The sequence below is a fragment of the Tachypleus tridentatus genome, chromosome 2, assembly GCF_004210375.1.
Source record: "Tachypleus tridentatus isolate NWPU-2018 chromosome 2, ASM421037v1, whole genome shotgun sequence".
Lineage (NCBI taxonomy): Eukaryota > Metazoa > Arthropoda > Merostomata > Xiphosura > Limulidae > Tachypleus > Tachypleus tridentatus.
Genome location: NC_134826.1, coordinates 36,741,848 through 36,763,811, shown reverse-complemented (window position 1 = coordinate 36,763,811; position 21,964 = coordinate 36,741,848). Strand labels below are relative to the sequence as shown.

The following is a 21,964-nucleotide window of genomic DNA, read 5'->3' as shown; positions in this document are numbered from 1 at the left end:
ACATTACACCCAAAACATTTATTATGATACTTTATTTCATGTAATACCTAGGTATATAGTATGCATTGTTTTAAACGAAATTGCAAGAAATTAAATGCGAAAAGCAGATGGTGTCGAAAATGCTCGATTTTGTCCACTTGAGATTCCATTTAATGAGCTAAAAATGAAAGCAAAAATTAAAGACATATGAAAATCAAACACACCATCTATTAGAACAAAAAATTATCTACCAAATGACATGAAATATTTTGCGAAAGCGTTTCATTTATGAATATATTTTTAACTTAAAAAAACGCTCACGAATTATTCCTCAACCCAATAGCTATGTAGTCTACGTTCAGATGTTCCTCGTTTATTTAACAAACACGATCAAAGGAACATACGCATAGAGTTAAAATATGACTTATAAGTTAAAGAACGTCTTCATTAGTTAGACTCAAGGGGCAGTTAATGATACGGAGATTACCAACACTTGTTGGAAAAACCAAAACCCTGACAAAAGGTTCCCCGATTTAATGATTTACCTGGTGCGTGTTATTACTTTTATCCGTGCATGAAAAATTACTCAAATGTGAGTTGTTAATTTGTTTCGTGTATTGTATAAGTAATTAGGTCTTAAAACTTTAAAAACCAATTGTTGATAGGAGATAACTTTGCTTTTAGTTCAATGTTAAAAGAGCAGTGGTATGAATGACGAATTTCTTGTATATTTTATTAAGGAAATATTTTATGACTCTAGATCTGTTTCCAATAATAACTTATATATATGTACTCACCTGTATGTTTATTGGGTTCTGTAGGTTTTTTTAAACTATTTATATATTCGATAACTGTCCCAAATTTCGAGATGATACACAAAACGAAGGCAGTTACGAAAAGTCACTCATTACTCTAATCGAGGTGTTGGATCTGACCGATACTCTTATAACACACCAAGGGCCCCCATAGTGCGGAACACTAACGTATTTATATCGAAAGCGAACAAATGCATCTTGTGGGTAACTCTACGCAACGCTAACAGCAATAAGAAAAGGCAAAGCAAATAAACCGATCTAGTGAATGACTCAATACGCAACGCTAATAGCAGTAAAAAGAGGCAAAGCAAGAAAACCGATCTTGTTGGTAACTCAAAACGCAATACTAATAGCAGTAAGAAAGGCAAAGCAAACAAACTGATCTTGTGGGCAACTCAATACACAATGCTAATAGTAAGTAAAAACAAAGCAAACAAACCAATCTTGTGGGTAGGTCAACACGCAGTTCTAATAGCAGTAAGAAAAAAGCATAGCAAATAAACCAATCTTGTGGATAACTCAATACGCAATGCTAGTCGCAATAAGAAAAGGCAAAGTAAACCAACCGATCTTGTGGGTAACTCAACACACAATGCTCGCAAGAGATTGGACTAGTGTGGGTCGAAACGTTGTTCGTGAGCGTTAAGTTCCTTTAAAGACACTTAACGTTAATGTAATAATGTGTATACAATATACTCTTTCTCAGCGAAAAATATAACAATATTTTACAGATATTTTCCAGCAGATCGTTTTGATGCAACGTTTAGTATCTATTAATCAATATTTCGTTGTATATTTGTTCCAATTATAACAGTTTACTCACTGAGATCCTTTTTCACTCCTAACGAAAGCCCGGCATGGTCAGGTGGTTAAGGCACTCGACTCGTAATCTGAGAGTCGCGGGTTTGAATCTCTATCCTACCAAATATGCTCGCCTTTTCAGCCGTGGGGTGTTATAATGTTACGATCAATCCCACTATTCGTTGGTAAAAGAGCAGCCTAAGGGTTTACGGTAGATGGTGATGACTAGCTGCCTTCCCTCTTGTCTTACACTGCTAAATTAGAGACGGCTAGCACAGATAGTTCTCTTGTAGCTTTGCGCGAAATTCAAATCAAACCAAAACCACTCATAACAAAACTTTAACACGCTATTCAATTAAGAAGAATCTTTAATAATGTAAACAAATAATTCTCTGTATTACAAAATATGATTTACTTTGACCGATTATCAACCTTAACTGTCTTTTAGATTAAACATGTTTGTCATGTACTGAGCTTCCGTCTGAATTATTTTCGGATTGACTGAAAATGCACATACCCAAGGAAAGAAAAAAATATTGATAACTTATTAATGTTTACAGAAGTTTAATTTCAAAAACTATTTTCAAAAAATTAGCACTTTCTAAAGTTTCTCTTTAAAATTTGAATAAAGATAGTCAGAAATCTACTTACTTCCTAAATTATGGATTTTGAATAATTTTTAACAATTATAACAGTTCTTTATATCATCGAGAATCAAACTGATAAGAATGGTCTAATTGTTTTTCTTGGTATTCAAGAGAGTGGGAGTGAAGCACTTTTGGAGTTGAATTGTAGTCAGATCTGAGACTATTAGTAATTCTGAACTTTTACAATCTGTAGGATTCTGATCTCAGGAAGTATTTGTTTCATTTTATTCTCTTTTCTGTTACTGCCACTTGGTGTCGGGCCATTATTCCTGGTTTGGTTAGTTTATATTCATTCCTTGGATAATTTATGAATAATGTTTATCACTGACAGTTTGTATAACCATTAATCATTTGAATGTCCCGGTTCTTCGAGGACTTTGATAACTGCTCTAACACTAGATATCTATGTGGGTTGTCTTTGTAAACACTTATATTGTACGTCACACATGCGGCACCGTTTTTATACAAGTCCTCGATATCGAATTTATTAGAATCTTTCTCACACTCTCTCCATAAATCTTGGTTTTGTGTATATAGACTAGGAAGTAATATATTGTTTTAGATATCCTGTAGCTACAGTGTTTTGTATTTGTGAAATATACGTTTAGAAACGCTCAAGAGGAAATATAGCAACGTCTCTTCACATGCAAAGTCGTGGAGATTAAAGTAGCCCTTAAAACAACTCATTTGTAGTATGTGCCATTATCACACTGCATATTTTCATCGATTTTCTCATGGGCATTAAAAGTGCAACGTATTTCAGAATATTCTATATCTTCGTGAACTTTGAGTAATATAGCAAGCTTAAATTGTATCTGAGAAAGGTCTTACTAGCACTGGGTGTGGCATAAAATTTGAATACTAGTTACATAATTGTAAAATATAAGTTAATTAATCAGTGTTATTAAGTTTATGTGTGTTGTTTTATAGCAAAGCCACATCGGCTTATCTGCTGAGCCTACCGAGGGGAATCGAACCCTCTTCTAGCGTTGTAAATCCGTAGACATACCGCTGTATTAGCGGGGGGGGGGGGCTGGTGTTATTAAGTTGATTACAATTATTTATTTAGCACATAGTTCTGCCTTGCTAGTTTTCAACTTCAAGACAACTAAGTTTTACTTAAGTATTTTTATCCCGTGCTGGGCTGTTTCATAGAAACTTTCTAATCTTGTTATGTACAGTAACAGTTCCTAAAATCTTTAAATACTTTTGTAAACAACGCCAAGATACTACATGTTGTCCGATATTTGATATGTAGAATTTTAGCATAAATTTTTTCGTGTGCCCCCACCCAGTGGCACAGCGGCATGTCGTCGGACTTACAACGCTTTGTGTAGCTTTGTGGTTAATTACAAACAAACCAAGTTAAATTTTCTAAAAGTCAACTTGTTGGAAAAGGTCTTATAAAATAGAGAATCACAGGCTAAATTTATTGGCACTTTATATGAGTTTACATAATAAATTTGAAACAATACGGATGAGTTGTTTCAACATACACCTTTTATTATTAGAAGTCTTAAACAAATTATAAACTACAGTCTTATAAAATAACTTGCTTGTTATACAACCTGTATTTAAATAATGTTTTAAATAATATTGGTCGGAACATTTTAAAAGTGGCCATTCTGAAAAAAGCCATTATGTTAAGTAAAGAATGTTTAACTATTTATAAAACTAACCGCTGTATTTCTGCTGTATTAAACGTTATGAAGTAATGGTTTAAATGGGATTGTTAACGGTAACTAGCTGATAAGGTTGTAAAGTTCATGAGTGTAACTTTTATGAATTTCATTTAAATAACAACACATCATACAAAATTAGTGTAAGTTCATTTATCACTAGTGTATATTTGTTTTAACACTATATAGTATTATATTGTTATTTTCTTGTATTCGACATATTTGGCAAACTGAATGGTAAACATGTTTTATCATGTTGTGTAGATTAATGGAAGTAGATTTGCTTTCAAAGTTAACGTTATATTTGAAAAATAAATATGTATGATTTAGTTTTAATACACGTCTTGCAGTTTGATTTTAACATTAACTTGTAATATAAAATGATTTTGCGAAATAACAACAATTGTGTGATTCGTGGAGAAATCATACGTCAGTTTGTTGTCTTCTTTACTGTTAAATAATGTACAAAATGTACGCCCTATTCTATCTCCAGGATATTTGGACGGGAAATTCTGAATTTATTATTATTTTTTACTTTTTTAATTATACAGCTGGTAACTTTGAAGTTCGCCTAAATTACGCAGCACGTGTAGAATCTTACTTTTACTTCGAGTACTTCTCGCAAGTAACGTCTGTTACTTAGTAAATAATTCAACATTTTCACGATACCCACAGTCATGTAATTGCATTATAAAAATAAATTAGTGAAAGCTGAAATGCTTTAGTCATTGTATTGATTTTAGTCGTCGCCTCTTTTCCTTCTTGATATAATTTCAAAGTGTTACTGGCGTTTCAACACATTTGGTCACTATGGCAACAACTTTTCTTATTATTATTATTAACATAACACAAACCACTTCTCCTTTTTGTCTTGGGAATGGTATCAAGTGCTCAATTGAACAAAACGGTACACTACATTCGCGTACGTTTTACTTTAGAGAAAAGAAGTGTGAAAGATAAACACAATCTACCAAATAGTTGTCGCTTCAAAAGTTTGTTTCTGTGGCTTAGCACTCTAAAAGCTTTTGTTTTTCTAAGAGCAGTGAGAAAATAATAAAGTATAACCTTTCCTCTTTCATTAAAGTTCAACTTTAATGTAAATGAAAAGAAAGTTTGTTTGTTTTCGCGCGTTTTTTTGTCGTTTTATTATATTAAATAATGCATATTTGAAATATTGGGATAATTGTAAACTGCACAATTTGCTATTACTGGGCTCCAAGATGTGTCTATGAATATAGTGAAAGTCTATGAACAAAGTAAGGTGGTAGATTTACGTAAACCAACAGTAGACATACCAACTTCTAGTCCGTATCACATTCTGTAGTACATAACTAACTTGCAATTTAGTTTCTTGAGATTTCTCGTATTAAGGACACTTGTACATTCTGTGAAAGAAAGAGATTCTTGTAATGCAGGAACTGTTAACAGACAGAACAAGGTAGGTAGAGACAAACTCTAACACAGTGATTTCTCACCTCGATTGAAATTTAAATGCTTTAGTTGACTGTATTCATAAACGCGTTAACTGGGCTGTTAATAAAATGCACCGTTTTTTATTTCTATTTTTTGATCTGGGTTTGTTTGTTTAGAACTAAGCACAAAGCTACACAAAGGGTTGCCAGTGATGTGCCCACTACGGGTATTAAAACCCGGCTTTTAGCGGTGTTAGTCCGCAGACATACCGCTGTGCCACTGGGGACCTATTGATGTGTGATATTGCTTGCTTGAAGATAGTAAATAAAACGGCTTTTTCCAGTCTTCACACGTATGTATATATATATATCAACACTCAAGTAAATTAAAAAAAACATTTTGGAGGCCTAGCTGGAGGCTTAGCTTATGATGAGAGCATTAAATTAGTTGTTTTGGTAATACTAGGTTTAAAATATGAGCTGGCGAAGGTAAGAAATCATTTGAAGCGTGATAATATGTGAAGATAATTGTTATTGCATGAAATAGCTTATTGTTTGAACAACAACAACGTGTCGAAAGATGTGTTTTCCATGAGAATATTGGATGTTTTACCTTATCTGGAATTCTGTCAATCAGAAGGTGTATTTGGGAAAATTCTGCAATGTTAGGCTATGCCACATGGTTTGTTGGAAAAAGGGGGGTATATTTTTCTACAGGGTGGAACCACCGCCGCTCGTGCTAGAAGCAAGTACGCCACTCGACGTTTGTGTGCTTTCTTTTGATTGGAGGTTAACGTGGCGTCCTACTCTACCATGGTGTCGAGGCTAAGCAGACTTCTCTGCGCGCAAGGCTCTCGAATAAAGCTTGATACACACGTTGAACTGAACTTGTAGAGAGAAGAGTCCTGTCTAATCTGAAACAAGTAGAACGTAACATGTTTACTACGAGTCTCTAATAAAGAAGTGGTGAAACTGTCACCACAACTAAGTACAAGAGAAAACTCCTGTGTTACCGTAACAATGCCATGGATTGTAGTATTTCTCCTTCTCACCCTTTTGGACATCGTTACTCTAGATGTGGTGTGTGTCAGGCTGGACGGCATATACTGGAACGCCTCCAACCCAATGTAAGTGTTTTATATGTTCCGTGCTGTGAGATTGTTACTTATCTATGAACTTTGAGTCTATTATAAGTCTGTCGAGCATTATTTTTACAAATAAACAACAAAACGAGAAACTCGTTTTAACCCTCGTGCTTTTGGGAAGTTTACCTCTACAGGGGTGAACCCGTTTGTGTCACCAGATTTATTGTTTTGCAATTTACCAATTTTTTTATCATTCGTGATTCCTGTGGAAAGAATGATTACTGACATTGTTGGACTTTTTAGAACTTATATGTTGGTTGTTGTGAATTTTCGATATTTTCAGGTTCTCGGAACTGCCTCTTGTAGTCATATTAATTGGATACAGAATGAAATTATAGCTCGAGTTAAAAGGTATCTTTGGTATAGGTAAAACACCTTTTGGGTTTTCATGTTTAAAAAAACAATAATTTTCTGTTAATCGCGAATCAAAAGTGGAAAATTTTCATAAAGTTTACTTTTTTCGAACGTATACCATCGGTTTTTGTATAAACAGATGATGAACGCTTTGGCACCATTTTGTATATCCATCTAGCTTCTGTGGAATAATTCAAATATAACACAAGTTAGAGACGGGTTGTTGTTAACCTTTTTGTTAACAAGAAGATGACCTAAGAAGGTCGAAACGTTGTTCTCTAATTTATTTAACTAAGTGTTAATACCCATATCAGCCGTCTTGAGAAACATTTTTACTTCAAGTGGGTTTCTCGTCATCACGAAATGGTGTTGGAGTTTCACTCTAGCATGCTGAGAACGATAAATGATTAATAAACTGACAAAAGTAGGATTAGGAAAAACAACACATTTTTAACTTTTGTTATATTTGAATTATTCTACAGAGGCTAGATGGTACCAAAGTGTTGATCATCTGTTTATTAGAAAAGCGATAATATATGTTCAACAAAAGTAAACCTTATGCCAATTTTCCTTTTTTGATTCGCAGTTATGAAGATATTATTGATTTTTTTTACCAGTACTAAAGTCAAAATATTCAATATCATTTTCCACGTCTTTTTTGTAAATCGTTCATCAATATGTTATTAAAGGGTCGGAAGAAACCCTTTCACAGTCTTATCTTGCATTTTCACAGCATTTGAAGGTTACATATGTATTGATATATATGTACACGTGCTTGTATCAAGGTTATCAACAGGACAACTATTATGCTTAAATGTGTATTTTTAACCTGAAGAGCTGCACCTACTTTCATGTCTTCTTGATCAGTTATTATGAAAGCCATCTGCACTCAGAAGTCGAAGTACTTTTTTCTTTTGGTAGTTACTTCATATGAATGATTTTCTTGGGAATGTTTTTTTTACTGGGTCTGACATGTTTTCCGCCATAAGGAAACACTGTACATAATTCCAAGGAACTTTTTCACGTCGTATGTAATTGTTTCTCCTGTATTATAAATACAATTCGGATGCGACAGTACTCAGGTCTAAGAGTGTAATACGTTTATCATATACTTCCTTGAAAGTCGACTAACATATAATGAATGTCCCATGGAGGTGTTCAAAGACCGATGTATGAGATTAAAGGTCTTTTCACAATTAATCAGCTTAAGGACTATGAAGATGTTTAGCTAGAGATTTCTCTGAACATGAACTAGCAGCTTTGATAGAAAAAACACTTACTGAACAAAAGCACCTTGCGTAGCTTTCTGTCGGCTCAACACTGTTCGGACCCTCTACCATGATAAGAGGAACACAACACCTCTGTGCCTTTGTTTTCCTCTCTCTTATCCTGTGATCGGGGCGCAGGGGGTGGGGCGGATAATTTGGAACCGGTTGCTTGCACACGGGATCTAGCATCTGTTCTGAATGTCAGTAATCAAGCCGTACTTCAGCTAGATCGAAGGTTTGCTATTGTACCGACTCTCTGCTTGTTTTCAGTCTCGGCGAACCGCAGATACATCGCCCCAGGGGGAGCGGCGCCAGTGTTCCACCGATGAATGGCTTTCCTTCCCAACGCTGGTCCCTACCTGACCTGAAGTTGCCGTGCTTACTGTGCATTTAAGTATAGTTGAGATATAGGATTTGTTCTTGGAACATGGCAGCGGCGGCTGTACCATGAATCTTCACGTCAACCATTTTTTATTAAATAAAAAGCAACCGAAGAAAAGATAAGATCGATAGCGTGGCCATTCGTATCAGTCTCTTGTGGATCTGATAATTATAGTTGTATAGTTTTCTCATAATTGTGAAAAAGTAAAGAAGTTTCAATTTCAAACTAGAGTTATTTTCTTCTACAACCCATTCTTGGGCTCTAGTAGAGTAATGATATTATTTATTGATGTCACTGCACCTCGATTTTGAACGTAGATATGGTGTAAAAGATGTCATAATTTATGGGTAGTGAAAAACAAAAGCAAAGAGACTTGTTTGAAACGAGCAGATTTTCAATACGTAGTTTATTGAAGTTCTGTTAGACTTAGAGTGATACACATGATAGGATGCTTTAGACTTGAAAGAGCTTCTCTTAACTAGAGGCCTTTTTGTAGTACAATCTGATTATTCTGTGAACGAACAAGTGAAGCGAAATAGGCGTGAGTCCATTGCTGTCATCACATGTTTAGAAAGCTGTCTTATGAAAGTTGCTATAAGTTTGTATACAGTTACTGTGTTTCTAGCATGTGGTACAAACCTTTATGAATGCCGCTAACTGTCAGTAATGCCCACTGTTATGCTCATTTCAAAAGCATGCTACATATGAGTCATTCATAAACGGATAAGAGGCTTTACCAGGTCAGCACCTAGGGTGTGATGGCGGTGCACTTGCCTATTGTTTTTACGCTGGTGTTTTTACAGTTTAACATTTGCGGCTTAGAAACAAATACACAAAACAGATGCTTCAATAAATGCGTATAATTAAAAGGTCCTTGAGAGCTCTTTCATATCTAAGTCTATTGTTTTATTATTTTGCTAAATTCGTATCGTGTTCGGGGTCTTTTTCTAGGACTAGCTACATTCCATCTACATACTACAGATAATTTTTTAAATTGTATTTGGTTTGTGATTACTAGTGCGAGAGAGAAAAACATGAAACGTATAACACATTTTCCGTAAGTGTTTTTATACACAAATGATTTCTACCTATACTTGATAACTCCAGGACTGATTATCTTTGTTTTCGTATGAGCGAAATGCATAAATGATGATAAATAATTAGTTGTAATAATATGCACTAAACACTTCCGAGTGGTTTTTCTCTAGCAAATACTAAAATCTAGTGGTTCGAACATTCCTTTTGCTATCGCGACATCTAAAGAATTTTATCAAATTAAACACAACGTTTTAAGCAACTCTGAGCGTTTTTATGTGAACCAATAAAGAAATACATATAGTTTGTTACAAAGTTTCATACATTCAATACCTCGAAGTGGTGAAATCACTTGTTGTGGTTTTGAATTAAGCACAAAACTACACATTGGGCTATCTGTGCGCTCTGCCCACCACGGGTATTGAAACCCGGTTTTTATCGTTGTAAGTCCGCAGATATACCGCTGAGCCACTGGGGGGGCGGCGATATTACTAATTCTACACTAGTTTATGGTTACGCTTTTATGAAGGTGTTCTTTTTTTTTCCTTTTTCTATTCAGTTAAATAGCGTTTTTTTTCCCTTAACTAATAAGTTAAATTTCCTAATAAATAACCAGTTGTGAGGGAAAATAAATCAATGCCTTATCGTTTTCATTTTAATCATGGTTGCCTTTGTTTTCGGAGTTTCAGTAAATCAATCAAGACTGTGGCTTTTCTTATGAGCTGTATCTTAGCGTGTGCTGAGCTGTAAATCTTGTGCAGGTGTTATAACGATAGCAGCCATATCCGCTACTCAGCTAAAATAGCTGTGTAGGCGGGAGGTACTGTTAATTATTTTCCCTACTTCTGTTCAACATTTTATATCAGGTATTGCTGTGCCATAAATCCAGATGTCTCTGACTTGGATGTTAGTCTGATCACAGTACTAAGCCAAATTATTTCAATACTCGAGAACAAGAAAAAAAATTAAGAAACGTTTCGCACATTATATTTCCAAGATGTATAAGGGATAAATAAACTGGTAAAGCACTAACAACAGATATTATTGTATTTGCATGATGTAGAAGGGGCCAATAAGTTGATAAGGCACTAACAACAGATATTACTGTATCTGCGAGCTATTGAAAGGGGCCAACAACTTCGGAAAGCAACAGTAGCAGGTAAAGTCTTTGTTGTTTTCATTCACACTTGTGTTGTCACTGGAAACTGATGCTATTTGTTGCCTTATTCTTTAAGCAATGATTTATACAACAATGGATTCTGTTTTAGCTCTTCTGGATGACAAGTGTTTCTCTACTGCTAATTATTTTCATTTTTGTAAGTTTGATGTTTAATTTCATATTGTTTTTTATAAGTTACTCTCACTATGTTCGTATCACCATTGTATAGCCCTCCAGTAACTCAGCGGCATGTCTGCGGATTTACAACGCTATAATCCGGGTTTCGATACCCGTGGTGGGCAGAGCGCACAGATAGCCCTTTGTGTAGCTTTGTGCTCAATTCAAAACAACAACAACCATGTGTATATTTTCCTGCACGCCTGCGTTTAAGCTTAAGGACTCTTTCTGTCACCAATTATTTTTAGTAAAGTGCTTAATATTTTATGTATTTATTAATAACAATTTATTGAGCGAAAGTAAAGAGGAGTGTAAGACAAGGCTTTGTTCCATACGAAATATTAGTTAGAAGACTTATTCATGATATTCCAATAAATTATTACAATTATTACAATTCTATTACATAGTGATAATAGATTAAGTTTGATTATTGACAGAAACATTGCATACATTGAGAAACATTTTAATATGACATTTAAAGAAGAATTGTCGAACACTACAAACAATAACGATATATTTAGTTGTTTTTTTATAAAATGTTATACTTTGGCGGATTAAATCTTTAGTCATGAATTATCCTACAATAACATTTATTGGTTGTTTCTTTTTTTCTAAATCATATAGAAATGCATGCTGTATATCTTCAGTCACTTCGTAGTAACTACTCAGTTTACGGGGCTTTTAAGTATGTATACTTTTTTTAATTCAAACTTTGTCAAGAATCCTACAAAACATGAGTACTTTGGGTCTATCTTTAGAATAACAGATTTATTGAGATGCTGATATTCTTCATGAAAAATACATGGAGGTGTTTTTAATGTGTCTAAGATGTTTTTAAGTATACGGAGAGCATAAAGTTTCAAAAATAGAAAAGTGTTTTAACAAGTTTCATGAAGTGAAACCAAAACAGCTTTTATATGCTAAAATAAATAACCCTGCTCGTTGTACCAAACTGTTTATTTCGACTACATTTTCCGATTTAAAGTGATGCGTTTGTTATTGTAAGATCTAAGAATATAAAGTGGTTTAACTAAGTTTATTTACCTGATACGAGAATCACGATAAATGTATTAACTTGAAACAACAGAAGTGTTATGGGGACTCGTGTTTATACATTAGCATGCTTTTGAAAACGAAGGAACCCTGTTTTATAGAAGGACGTAATGGAAAAATGTTTGGATGTGTAGCGCAGAAGACAATTTCCATGGGAACTGAACTAAAAGCCTTGTCACATGCCACGTGTTGACCCAAGCTCAAAACGGCTAAATGACACCATCATTGTTTTGGCATGAAATATGGACCGCAGAGAGAGCCAAACGGAGAGAAAGGCAAACATTAAACAGCATCATACAAGTTCTCTTCCTCTTTCCCCATTATCTTTCAGTTCCCCTTCCACTTCCTCTCATTTCACACAAGTTGTACCTTCATCGGTGTCTTAGGTTAGGGGTAAAGCAAACAAGGACAGAATCTTAGGCACTTTGGTTAAACATGCGTTGATAAATAGAGAGCACAAAGAAAGTGTATGTCAGGGAAGCGAGTGAGCTCAAGGATATTATAACTTGGCGTTTGGTTTGGGTTTTCAGCAAACAGTAGGAAGATGGAAAAAGAACATACAGGGAGGCAGAAATAACGAAGACTTGTTTTAAAAATGTAGGGAGGTTAGAGCTAGAGAGAGGAGAGGACTTCAGTAAATGTTTTACTAATTAGTTCTGCATGTCTAGTCTATTTGCTAGTAGCTCTCTCCTTCTCTCAAAGAAATCGAATGAATTAGCCTGATTGTTCCAATAAAATCTTTCATTAAAGAAATGACAAATACTAAAATATAAAACAAAAATGTAAAATTATCAGAGTTTAAAGTTATATCACATATAACATCTATGTATGGAAAGAAACGTAATTTTCACGTACAAATTAGTCGTATAGTAACATCAGTGACTGAATAAAAGTACATCATATGTGATGAAGAAGCGAAAACTGACAAACAACTACAAGCCTATAGTATATCAGTGTTCCCCCCAATATAAGGAAGTGGGAGCGAAAAGCACTGAAGACTATAAACAATAACACCTGCTTTTATAAACACAATAATCTCAGTTAGAATCCTACCCTTAACCACTAAATATTTTTTTTTTAGAATTTCACACAAAGCTGCATAAAGAAGAGGAAATGTATTTACAACCCTTGGGCTTTGTTTGTTTGATTTTGCATCTTGCGCGAAGCTATTCGAGGGCTATCTGTGCTAGCCGTCCCTAATTTAGTAGTGTAAGACTAGAATGGAAGGCAGTTAGTCATTACCACCCACTCATACAAACGAGATTTACCTACACTTTATAACGCCCACACGGCTGAAAGGGCGAGCATGTTTGATGTGACCGAGATTCGAATACGTAACTCTCAGATTACGGGTCCAGCGACCTTACCACTTAGCCATGCCGGGCACCCTTGGGATACCCTTGTCTGACAGATTCGACTGACCTTTCTTAGGACACCCATGGCCCGAAAGTGTGTAGTGGAATTTTGCGGATAAGGGTCGCGAATTGTGAATCTTTGGATTTAACTTCAGAGTACGCTGACTACAAGGGTATCCATGTCACGAAATTAAAGCTTTTCAGAACTTCAAATTGAGGTCCAAAATATATGATAAAAATTAAGTGATAAAACTGATTTAAAAATAGTAATCGACTTCGATGATCATATTCTGTGTTTTTTGGTAAAGATATAAAGCCTATCCACCTGTCCTTAATTTTGAGCCACTGACTAGACGGAAGGCAGAAGTACCATGCTAGCCTACACTTATGCAAAGAGATTGATGGTCACACTTATAACGCACTCACACCCTAAAGTACAGTGAATATTTTGTATTCGAAACTGGTTTGCTAGTACCGAAATCCAGGAATCTGTTGCAGGAAAATCTTGAGATTTTCGGTGTTCGAATACTATTAGCGATAACAATAACAATGATTGATAAAAATCGCATATTTTACGCATGTTAGTAATTTTTCTTTACAAGTTCATTACATTTTCATAGAAGAATATATTCTATAAATTAAAAGAAAAGGTATAAGGTTTTGACGCATATGTGTTTTAGGAATTTATTTTTCTTTATTTCGTCTTGACCAAGTTTAAATTTCTGAAATAAAGGACCTTGGAAAAATAAGAATAATCAGAAAGTATCACAAAACTAGGAAATTTTATAAAGGTATTTGACTTAAATTCTATCTTATACTTATCTTTCTGTTGAAATAAAAAGAAATACTAACTGATTTAGAAATAAATTTAAAAGCGCGATTTAACTATAAGGACGATACGAACATTAAAGGCACAAAGTAGCATAAGAAAAGGGAATGAAATTATGAAACATAAGGGAAAGCACTGAGCGATGTTATTGAAACAGAAGTACCAGAAACAAGGAGTTAAAAAATGTTTCATAATGTTAGAAAGGCGAAACGTATGAAAAGAATATGCTTTCAAGTGTTGAAGTAGTTGGAAGATATGATAGAGGTAGAAATGCTGAGGAACATATATGTATGTGTAATAACATGAATTAAAAAGAATATTTAAAGAAATAGTTTTTTGTTTCTCCTATAATATCATATTATGCCCATTTCGCCAATGTTCTAGGTATCTTACAGAACTATTGCTCCAGGTGTCCAAGAGGCACTGCCAGGTCGGCGACCCTAAAGTGAAATAGTTAACGGCTTGTGACGAAGTATTTTAAAAATATTGTTAGCACATTGATTCTCAGAAAATTTCTAACATATAATTTGTTTTCTTATGGCATTTTGTGTTCTCCAGTGAGACAGTAATCTAAGGATTACAAACTAGAATCCAGAGTTCAATTGCAAGCAATCTTATGTATTTGGTAGACTTTTAGTAATAATTGTACATTCCTGTACATAAAAAATCGAGTTTTTAATGAAGCATTTCCACTACTGATGTTTGTGAAAATATCGAGCCGGTTTCGGTACTACTCCGAGTGCAAAGTGTTTTTCATGTTAAGCTTAAAAAACAACCCTCTTCCCCAAAAATCTCAAATTATTTGAGTAATCTCTGAAACATCCTAAATACATTTCAAATGTTTGCTTTCAGCAGGACTTTTTATTTTGTCTATTATTTTCTCTACCCTAATTCTGTCAATTTGACCGACATCGTAACCGCCATAAATATTTAGATACAAATATAAATTGTGGTTCTTCGTTCTAGAATGATTGCACAAAAATATAAGTGTTTAGTCTAAATAGCTTAAGTCTTATAATGCTATATATTCGTGTGTGTGTGTGTGTGTTATTATATATGTTATTTTTATAATATTAATCTTCCAACTGTGCCTGACTAACAGTACAAAATTTCCATTGACGCGGCGCACATGGACTCATGTTACTCTATCCATAACATAAAACTGACCTTTAGTCTTTACAAATAGTCCCTGTCTTGGCCTTGTTTTAATAAAAAAAGTTTTTTTTAATATACAGTCAGACTTAAATTAGTTTGTACTATATATGTGTATGGATTATTGCTATTTAGAAATAAGTTATTAAACTAATTTTTCTTGATATAGAACAGTAAATAAAAGTTAAAGCAAGCAGTTATCTCTTCTAGCTCTGTCCTTTGTATTCGGTTGTTCCTTAATGCATGTTGCAAAGTTTCTTAAAATTTCGTTCGTGAAAGATATGAAATAAAAATATATATGTTTAGGTTTTATATAAACAGTTGAATAAAAAAATCATGAATTACTATACTAATACTATAAAATTCCACTGTAATTTATCAAGCTTAGTAACTAAACTGCATATAGGTCTGAGAAATTATGAAATTTCGAGCAGATTAAAGGCATAACTTACCTCCTTGAAATCTTAGTTCGAAAGAACGAAACGTCATCTATCGCGTTAAAATGGCTGAGAAAACTACTAAGAGGACATTTGTTGATGGACATTCTAAGCTGTCGAATGGTTATTTACATCTCATATATGTATCACAAAACTAGGAAATTTTATAAACGTATTTGACTTAAAAATTCTATCTTTTACTTATCTTTCTGTTGAAATAAAAAGAAATACTAACTGATTTAGAAATAAATTTAAAAGCGCGATTTAACTATAATGTAATTATAGTTTAATTATATTTAATTATAATGTAATTTAACTTACATGTAAATGTAAAAAAAATACCGTTTCCAGAAAGGAAAAAAAAAGTAAACGTGGTTATTGTGTTTGATTCAGGACGTAAGTGATATCTCAGCAAAATTTGGAAAGATGTGAGGTTCGTATTTCATATTGTAGCTTGTCAATATCAGCAGTATGAGCTCTTAATTGGTACGAAACTACAGATTTAGTATTCTGACATCACAACATATCTAATATGACCCAGTGCTGCATTCAACATAGCACGTGACTCTTCAGGTTAACAAAGAAGATGACCTAAGAAGGTCGAAACGTTGTTCTCTACTTTATTTTAATAAAAGCTTGAATACCCATACCAGCCGTCTTGAGATACATTTTTACTTCAAGTGGGTTTCTCGTTATCCCGACGCACACGACTCACAATAATCGATATTTAGGTGTGTTTTTTAATGTTTACTTATAAATTAAGAAATTAACTAATCTACAGTACTAAAATTTGAATTAATATCCACAATTCTATTCCAAACTTTTGACACAAATTAATAAATAGTAGTTTAATAAAAGTTTGAATGCAATTCAGCAAACGCGATGACATGGCCTTTCACCTCATAATTTGTTCTAAAAATTACAGTTAAATGCATTTATTAATCATGACCTCAAACGAAATGCTATTCTAACTTCATTTCATTATTTAATACTTAAAAGGTTTACGTTTGAATTTGAAAATACCTATTTTTTTGACTGAGTTTTTATAGTCCGAGTGCTACCATTTCAGAAATCCATATAAGAAAAAGTATTTCAGTCCATTATAAAATGGACCGGCATGGCCAGGTGGATTAAGGCGTGCGACTCGTAATCTGAGGGTCGCAGGTTCGAATCCCCGTCACACCAAGCATGTTTGCCCTTTCAGCTGTGGGGGCGTTATACTGTGACGGTCAATCCCACTATTCGTTGGTAAAATAGTAGTCCAAGAGTTGGCGGTGGGTAGTGATTACTATCTGTCTTCCCTCTGGTATTACACTGCTAAATTATGGACGGCTAGCCCAGATAGACCTCGAGTAGCTTCGCGCGAAATTCAAAAAACAAAACAAAACCATTATAAAAATTCTATCGCTCTTGCTTGTGAGGTAAAGACTATTTAAGGTTCCAACATTTTCCCTTTTAATTTAGATCAGAATCATATCTATGTTTATTTAAGAAATGTTCTAGTCTTTTAAAATAACACTTGAGATAAACGTTTATAGATATAAAGAACTGTTAAATAGTTTTATCTTCTTAGATTGTAAGTTCTTTCCCGATGCTCAGAAGGTCGCGCAATTCAGTTATTTTTCTTGGTATGTTTATACATTATTATTATTTTGTTTTTTCAGAAAGCTGTGGTCAGAAATATTCTAATGAATGCCAACAGCGTAGTCATTAATGAATGAGTTGCAAATATTTCGTTGTGTGGTTTTAAATAATGTATTCACCAAATGAAGTAACATACAACATCTGTTTCGTTAGAAAGCATGCGGCTGTACTTTAGCCAATATGGATATTGCTTCAATTCTATCCCCTTTCAACAGAACTCTCTTTACGCTATCCATTTGATGATTTATGAGATTATTTTGTAGCTTTTAAAATTTAGGTTGCTTTGAGAGCATTTGCTGGTATTTCTTAACTCCCAAGGTAGGTTTAAGACGATTCAAAAAGAGTGCAATACTTAAGATTAGCTAATGTGCCACATCAAGCTTCTTGTAACTCGCATGGGCACTTTGTTCCTAAGAAACATTGTGAAGCTTATATATATATATATGTGCTTTATCTTTCTAGTTTTCCGCTTAAACAAAAGTAACGTTATCTTACCCGGTATTTTATCGTTATAAGTTCCTAAGTTTACAGCTGTTCAAACTAAAAATACCGAAATCATTTGTTAAGAATCGTAGAAAATATCAGGTGGTTGCGTGTTACTTGTTTGCAAATCATCTTATTATGAAACGTATATTAAAATTAAAACTTAGGAAGCTTAGTTTCTTTAGAAAAAGTGAAGGAACCTATGTATGTAACTTTTATGAATTCTTCACTTAGTAAACAAAAATTTCAGGGAATAAAGTATTGAATACAAGATATGTAAGACACATCCGATATGCACGGCTCAGTTGCTCTAACAAGGAAATAACTTTTTCCTCATGAGAAGGCATGCAGTAAAATAAGCGAGAAGTACCAGACCATCATTTTCTGTTCCGAATTAACATTAAATAAGACAGACTTGTCATTTGATTTGAAATATTCTTTGAAACTATTATATTATTCTAATGTTTTAAAAGTAAAATGGTGTTTTTTTTTGTAGAAAACTATGATTAACACTTAAAAAAGTTTATATTCTTGACTTGTTTTCTCTTCTTTCAGTTCTACCTTGCACTTCTTTATGGTCAGAGAAGTAGATCATTTATAATTTCTATAACTCTTGTTGTATATCCTTTGGTTCTGTCGTGATTACATACTCCACCGGCTATTGTATGCTTAAGGTACCTAGTGCACCCACGCCTCACGTGCATCATTCTTCAATCAGCCACAAACTCTTTTAGTATCTGTCATATTCCGGTAAAGATTGATTGGTTGGTACCATATTCTTGGCGTTCGTAGCGTGTTCTGTGCCGCGTTAGAACATCGTAGTTAGAATCTAACTACAACCTACTTGAATCATAACAGTCAAGGAAAACATACATATAGCGAAAAGTTTCATCCCCAACAGGAAGTTATCAACAGAATTATATGACACTTTTTTTATGTGTCACACGACTCAAAATACACATTTATCATATTCTGTATTTTATCCGTTTTCTTATTTCATTTTTTATAAATTGATTTTTAATGGAACAGTTTATAATTTATAAAGCGAGTTTGTTTTTAAATAATTTCGTAGAACAATTGAAAGAAGGTTAAGATTATACCTTCAAATGTCAGAGTTCAAATGTGAAGTAATTTTACCTTTTTTCTTTCAATGGTTTTACTTCCTGTATTTTATTATGTTAACATTTTGCTTAAATAACAATTTAAACTAACTTTGCTGAATAAATACTGAGCAAAATAAAAACAATAAACAAAACAGCCAGCCTTTATTAAACGAATAAACAATAAATATTAGTATTCCTTACGTGATTTTGTTAATTAGCGGTGTGTATCCAAGTTAAATACAAGCTATTGGAAATATTTCAATGCATAATTTGTTTAAACGAAAAGAAAGATAAAACGTACAGTATTGTACTTGTTGATGTACTCACTCGAAGACTTCTGCCATTTCTACAGGATTCGGTTCAGTTTTGCACGGATTTTCATTATTATTAGTGTAAAGTAATATGCACAAGTTGTTTACTTGACGCAGTCTTGATCGGCACGTGCAGTTGGACTTCGGTTGAAATCACAAACAGCCAAAAGTCCACTTTATTTAGGTTTAGAGAGCAAGATAATAATCCCGCTTGTCCAATTCAATGGTTAGACAGGACGCAAAGAAAAGAATAGATACTGCTGAAAGAAACATTTGCCAATAAAACCATTTGATTCTAATCACGAGAAGAAGTGTTCCAGCATGTCCAGATTCACAAATCCAATGAATCATTTACTGAAGCGGTTGTATTTTCTCTCACAGCACTTCTCTCAATTCACAGTGCGATTGTGAAATGCTTATAGGCCATTAGTTAAATAGTGTGTTCTATGTACAACAGACTTAAATTCTGTGAATGGGCTTTTTTTCTTTAAATAATCATTATTTTAGCACTGTTTATTGACTAAGGCTTATACATTAGTTGAACTGAAAGTTTTAAGATATTTAATGTACTGCTTGTCTTTATTTTTTCTTCGTTTTAAAACGTATAATTATTTATAGGTATCCTGTAACACATGCGTACAAGATATCTGTTGAAATAGATTAAACATAGAAATGGAATGAAAATTAAAGTAAATACAAGATTATTTGTGAAATTAAGGGTTTCTACAGTTTCCTTATTTCACAGTAAATGTTGTTATACACAACTATGGAGAAAAACGTCATCTTATTTTTGCAGTATCGTTATATTGAAATTTGTCTGTTGTGAATTTCAGGCGAAGCTACACGAGAGCTATCTACGATAACCGTTCCTTACTTAGCAGGAAAAGCAGCTAGTCATAACCACCAATTCTTGGGTTACTCTTTTACCAACGGCCGTTACATTATAACACCCCCACGGCTGAAAAAGGGAGCATATTTGGAATTACGAGAAAACGCGACCCCCAGGTTGCGAGTCGAGCGCCTTAACCACCCAGCTATGCTGGGCCCTTGTGTTAAAATTCTTTCTATTATTTTTAGTTTCTTTCTTTGTGTCTATCACATACCATTTAAAATCACATACAATTTTTTTCACTTTCATTTTATTGCAGTTTTTTCTTTGTTTTTTTGGTTCTGTTCTATGTGATGTTTGTCATCACCTTTAGTTTTCTTCACTGTTTTTGTGTAATGAAATTCTATTTTTGTTTTTGTTTCTCTTTCTTTGATTGCTTATGTCTACAAAATAACTTCAGCGTAAATAATATGTTACTTATTTATTTGTTTGTCATAATGTAAATACTAATTTTATACCCTGGTTACTTCACACACACACACACCTTTAACCCGAACATAGCTGCTCGTTACATAAATAGCATATTTAAAAAGAACATTATGATAAGTAAGGTCTGAGAATGGAGGGATCCAGTCCGATAAAGGTTTTGATTCGTCTATATTAGGTTTTATTTCATTGCTATTGAACAACCATTAGACAGTAGTACATACTTCGATGTATTTATTCTGTTAAGAATAATCGACCCCTCTACTCCAATAACAAGTTTCGATACATTTAATATTAAATTGGGTTCCTACGGTATCGTTAATGCTAATTATGTTATTAGAAGTAATTTGCATATGATGTGCTTAAATTATGTATGCTACTTTTGAGTAGCACTGAGCCAAAAAAGAAAATTAAATATTAGCGTTACTTAGTCTTTGTTTAATTAAAGATCCGGTAATTATTTTCCAAACCTGAAGTGATGAAAGAGTTCTACGTAAAAACAACTACAGATATTGATAACTGATATGGTGCAGTTCAACTTTGTGTTACGTTTTATAAAAAGTATGCAAGGAAGCTTGTTTATGTCTTGAATTAGCCGTCCAAGAGGGAAGACAGCAAGTTAACACCACCCACTGCTAGCTCTTGCTATCATTGTCAGACTTAATAGTGAAATTTGTCCGTGAGTCTTTTAACGAACACATAACTCTAAAGTGTAGTGAACGACTTTTCTTTTTGTTCCAGCGGTTACGAGACGCGAATAAGTTAATGTCAGAGCCTACACGTTAATCAGGAGGAAACTTTCGGTTTCAAATAAGTTGAAAATTATGCATAAGAGTAATGTGCTAATGTATCTGAAACGGTTGCAGAAGGTCCATAAAATGTTTCACATGTAAGCTCTAACTTTCAGTGTTTGTTTGTTTTGAATTTCGTGCAAAGCTACACGGAGGCTATCTGCGCTGGCCGTCCCTCATTTAGCAATGTAGGACTAGAAGGGAAAGCAGTTAGACATATCACCACCCACCGTCAACTCTTGGGCTACTCTTTTTACCGACGAAACATTATAACACTCCCAAGGCTGAAAGAGCGAGCATGTTTGGTGTGTTGAAGACTCGAATCCCCGACCTTAGATTGTTAGTCGAGAGCTTTAACAGCTTTTAGTGACTACAGCATACATACACTATTGTAAGCGAATGCTTTTATGTTATGCTAAGTTTCTTTATGTAATACATCAAATAACGCAGATCGCCCTCGTGTAGCTTTGCGTTAATTCAAAACAAGCAAACAATATGCCAGACTGCGAATCGAAAGGTCCACTGTACGAATCGCGATATACCACTTGGGATGCGTTGTACTCTCACTTCTATGTGGGAGCTGTTTATAGCCGAGACAGTAATTCTTGTATATGGTAATAAAAAAAAAAAGCAACGTA

The 21,964-nt window shown here is 33.9% G+C and overlaps 1 pseudogene across 1 annotated transcript in view; it reads left to right on the top strand.

The window, feature by feature from the left end:
- The first annotated feature begins 6,149 nt into the window (after positions 1-6,149).
- Positions 6,150-21,964, top strand: part of LOC143240997 (ephrin-B1-like) — a 117,032-nt pseudogene continuing 101,217 nt past the window's right edge. Inside the window, exon 1 of the transcript XR_013022132.1 lies at positions 6,150-6,460. The product of XR_013022132.1 is annotated as an ephrin-B1-like (transcript). The remainder of the gene's footprint in view (positions 6,461-21,964) is intronic.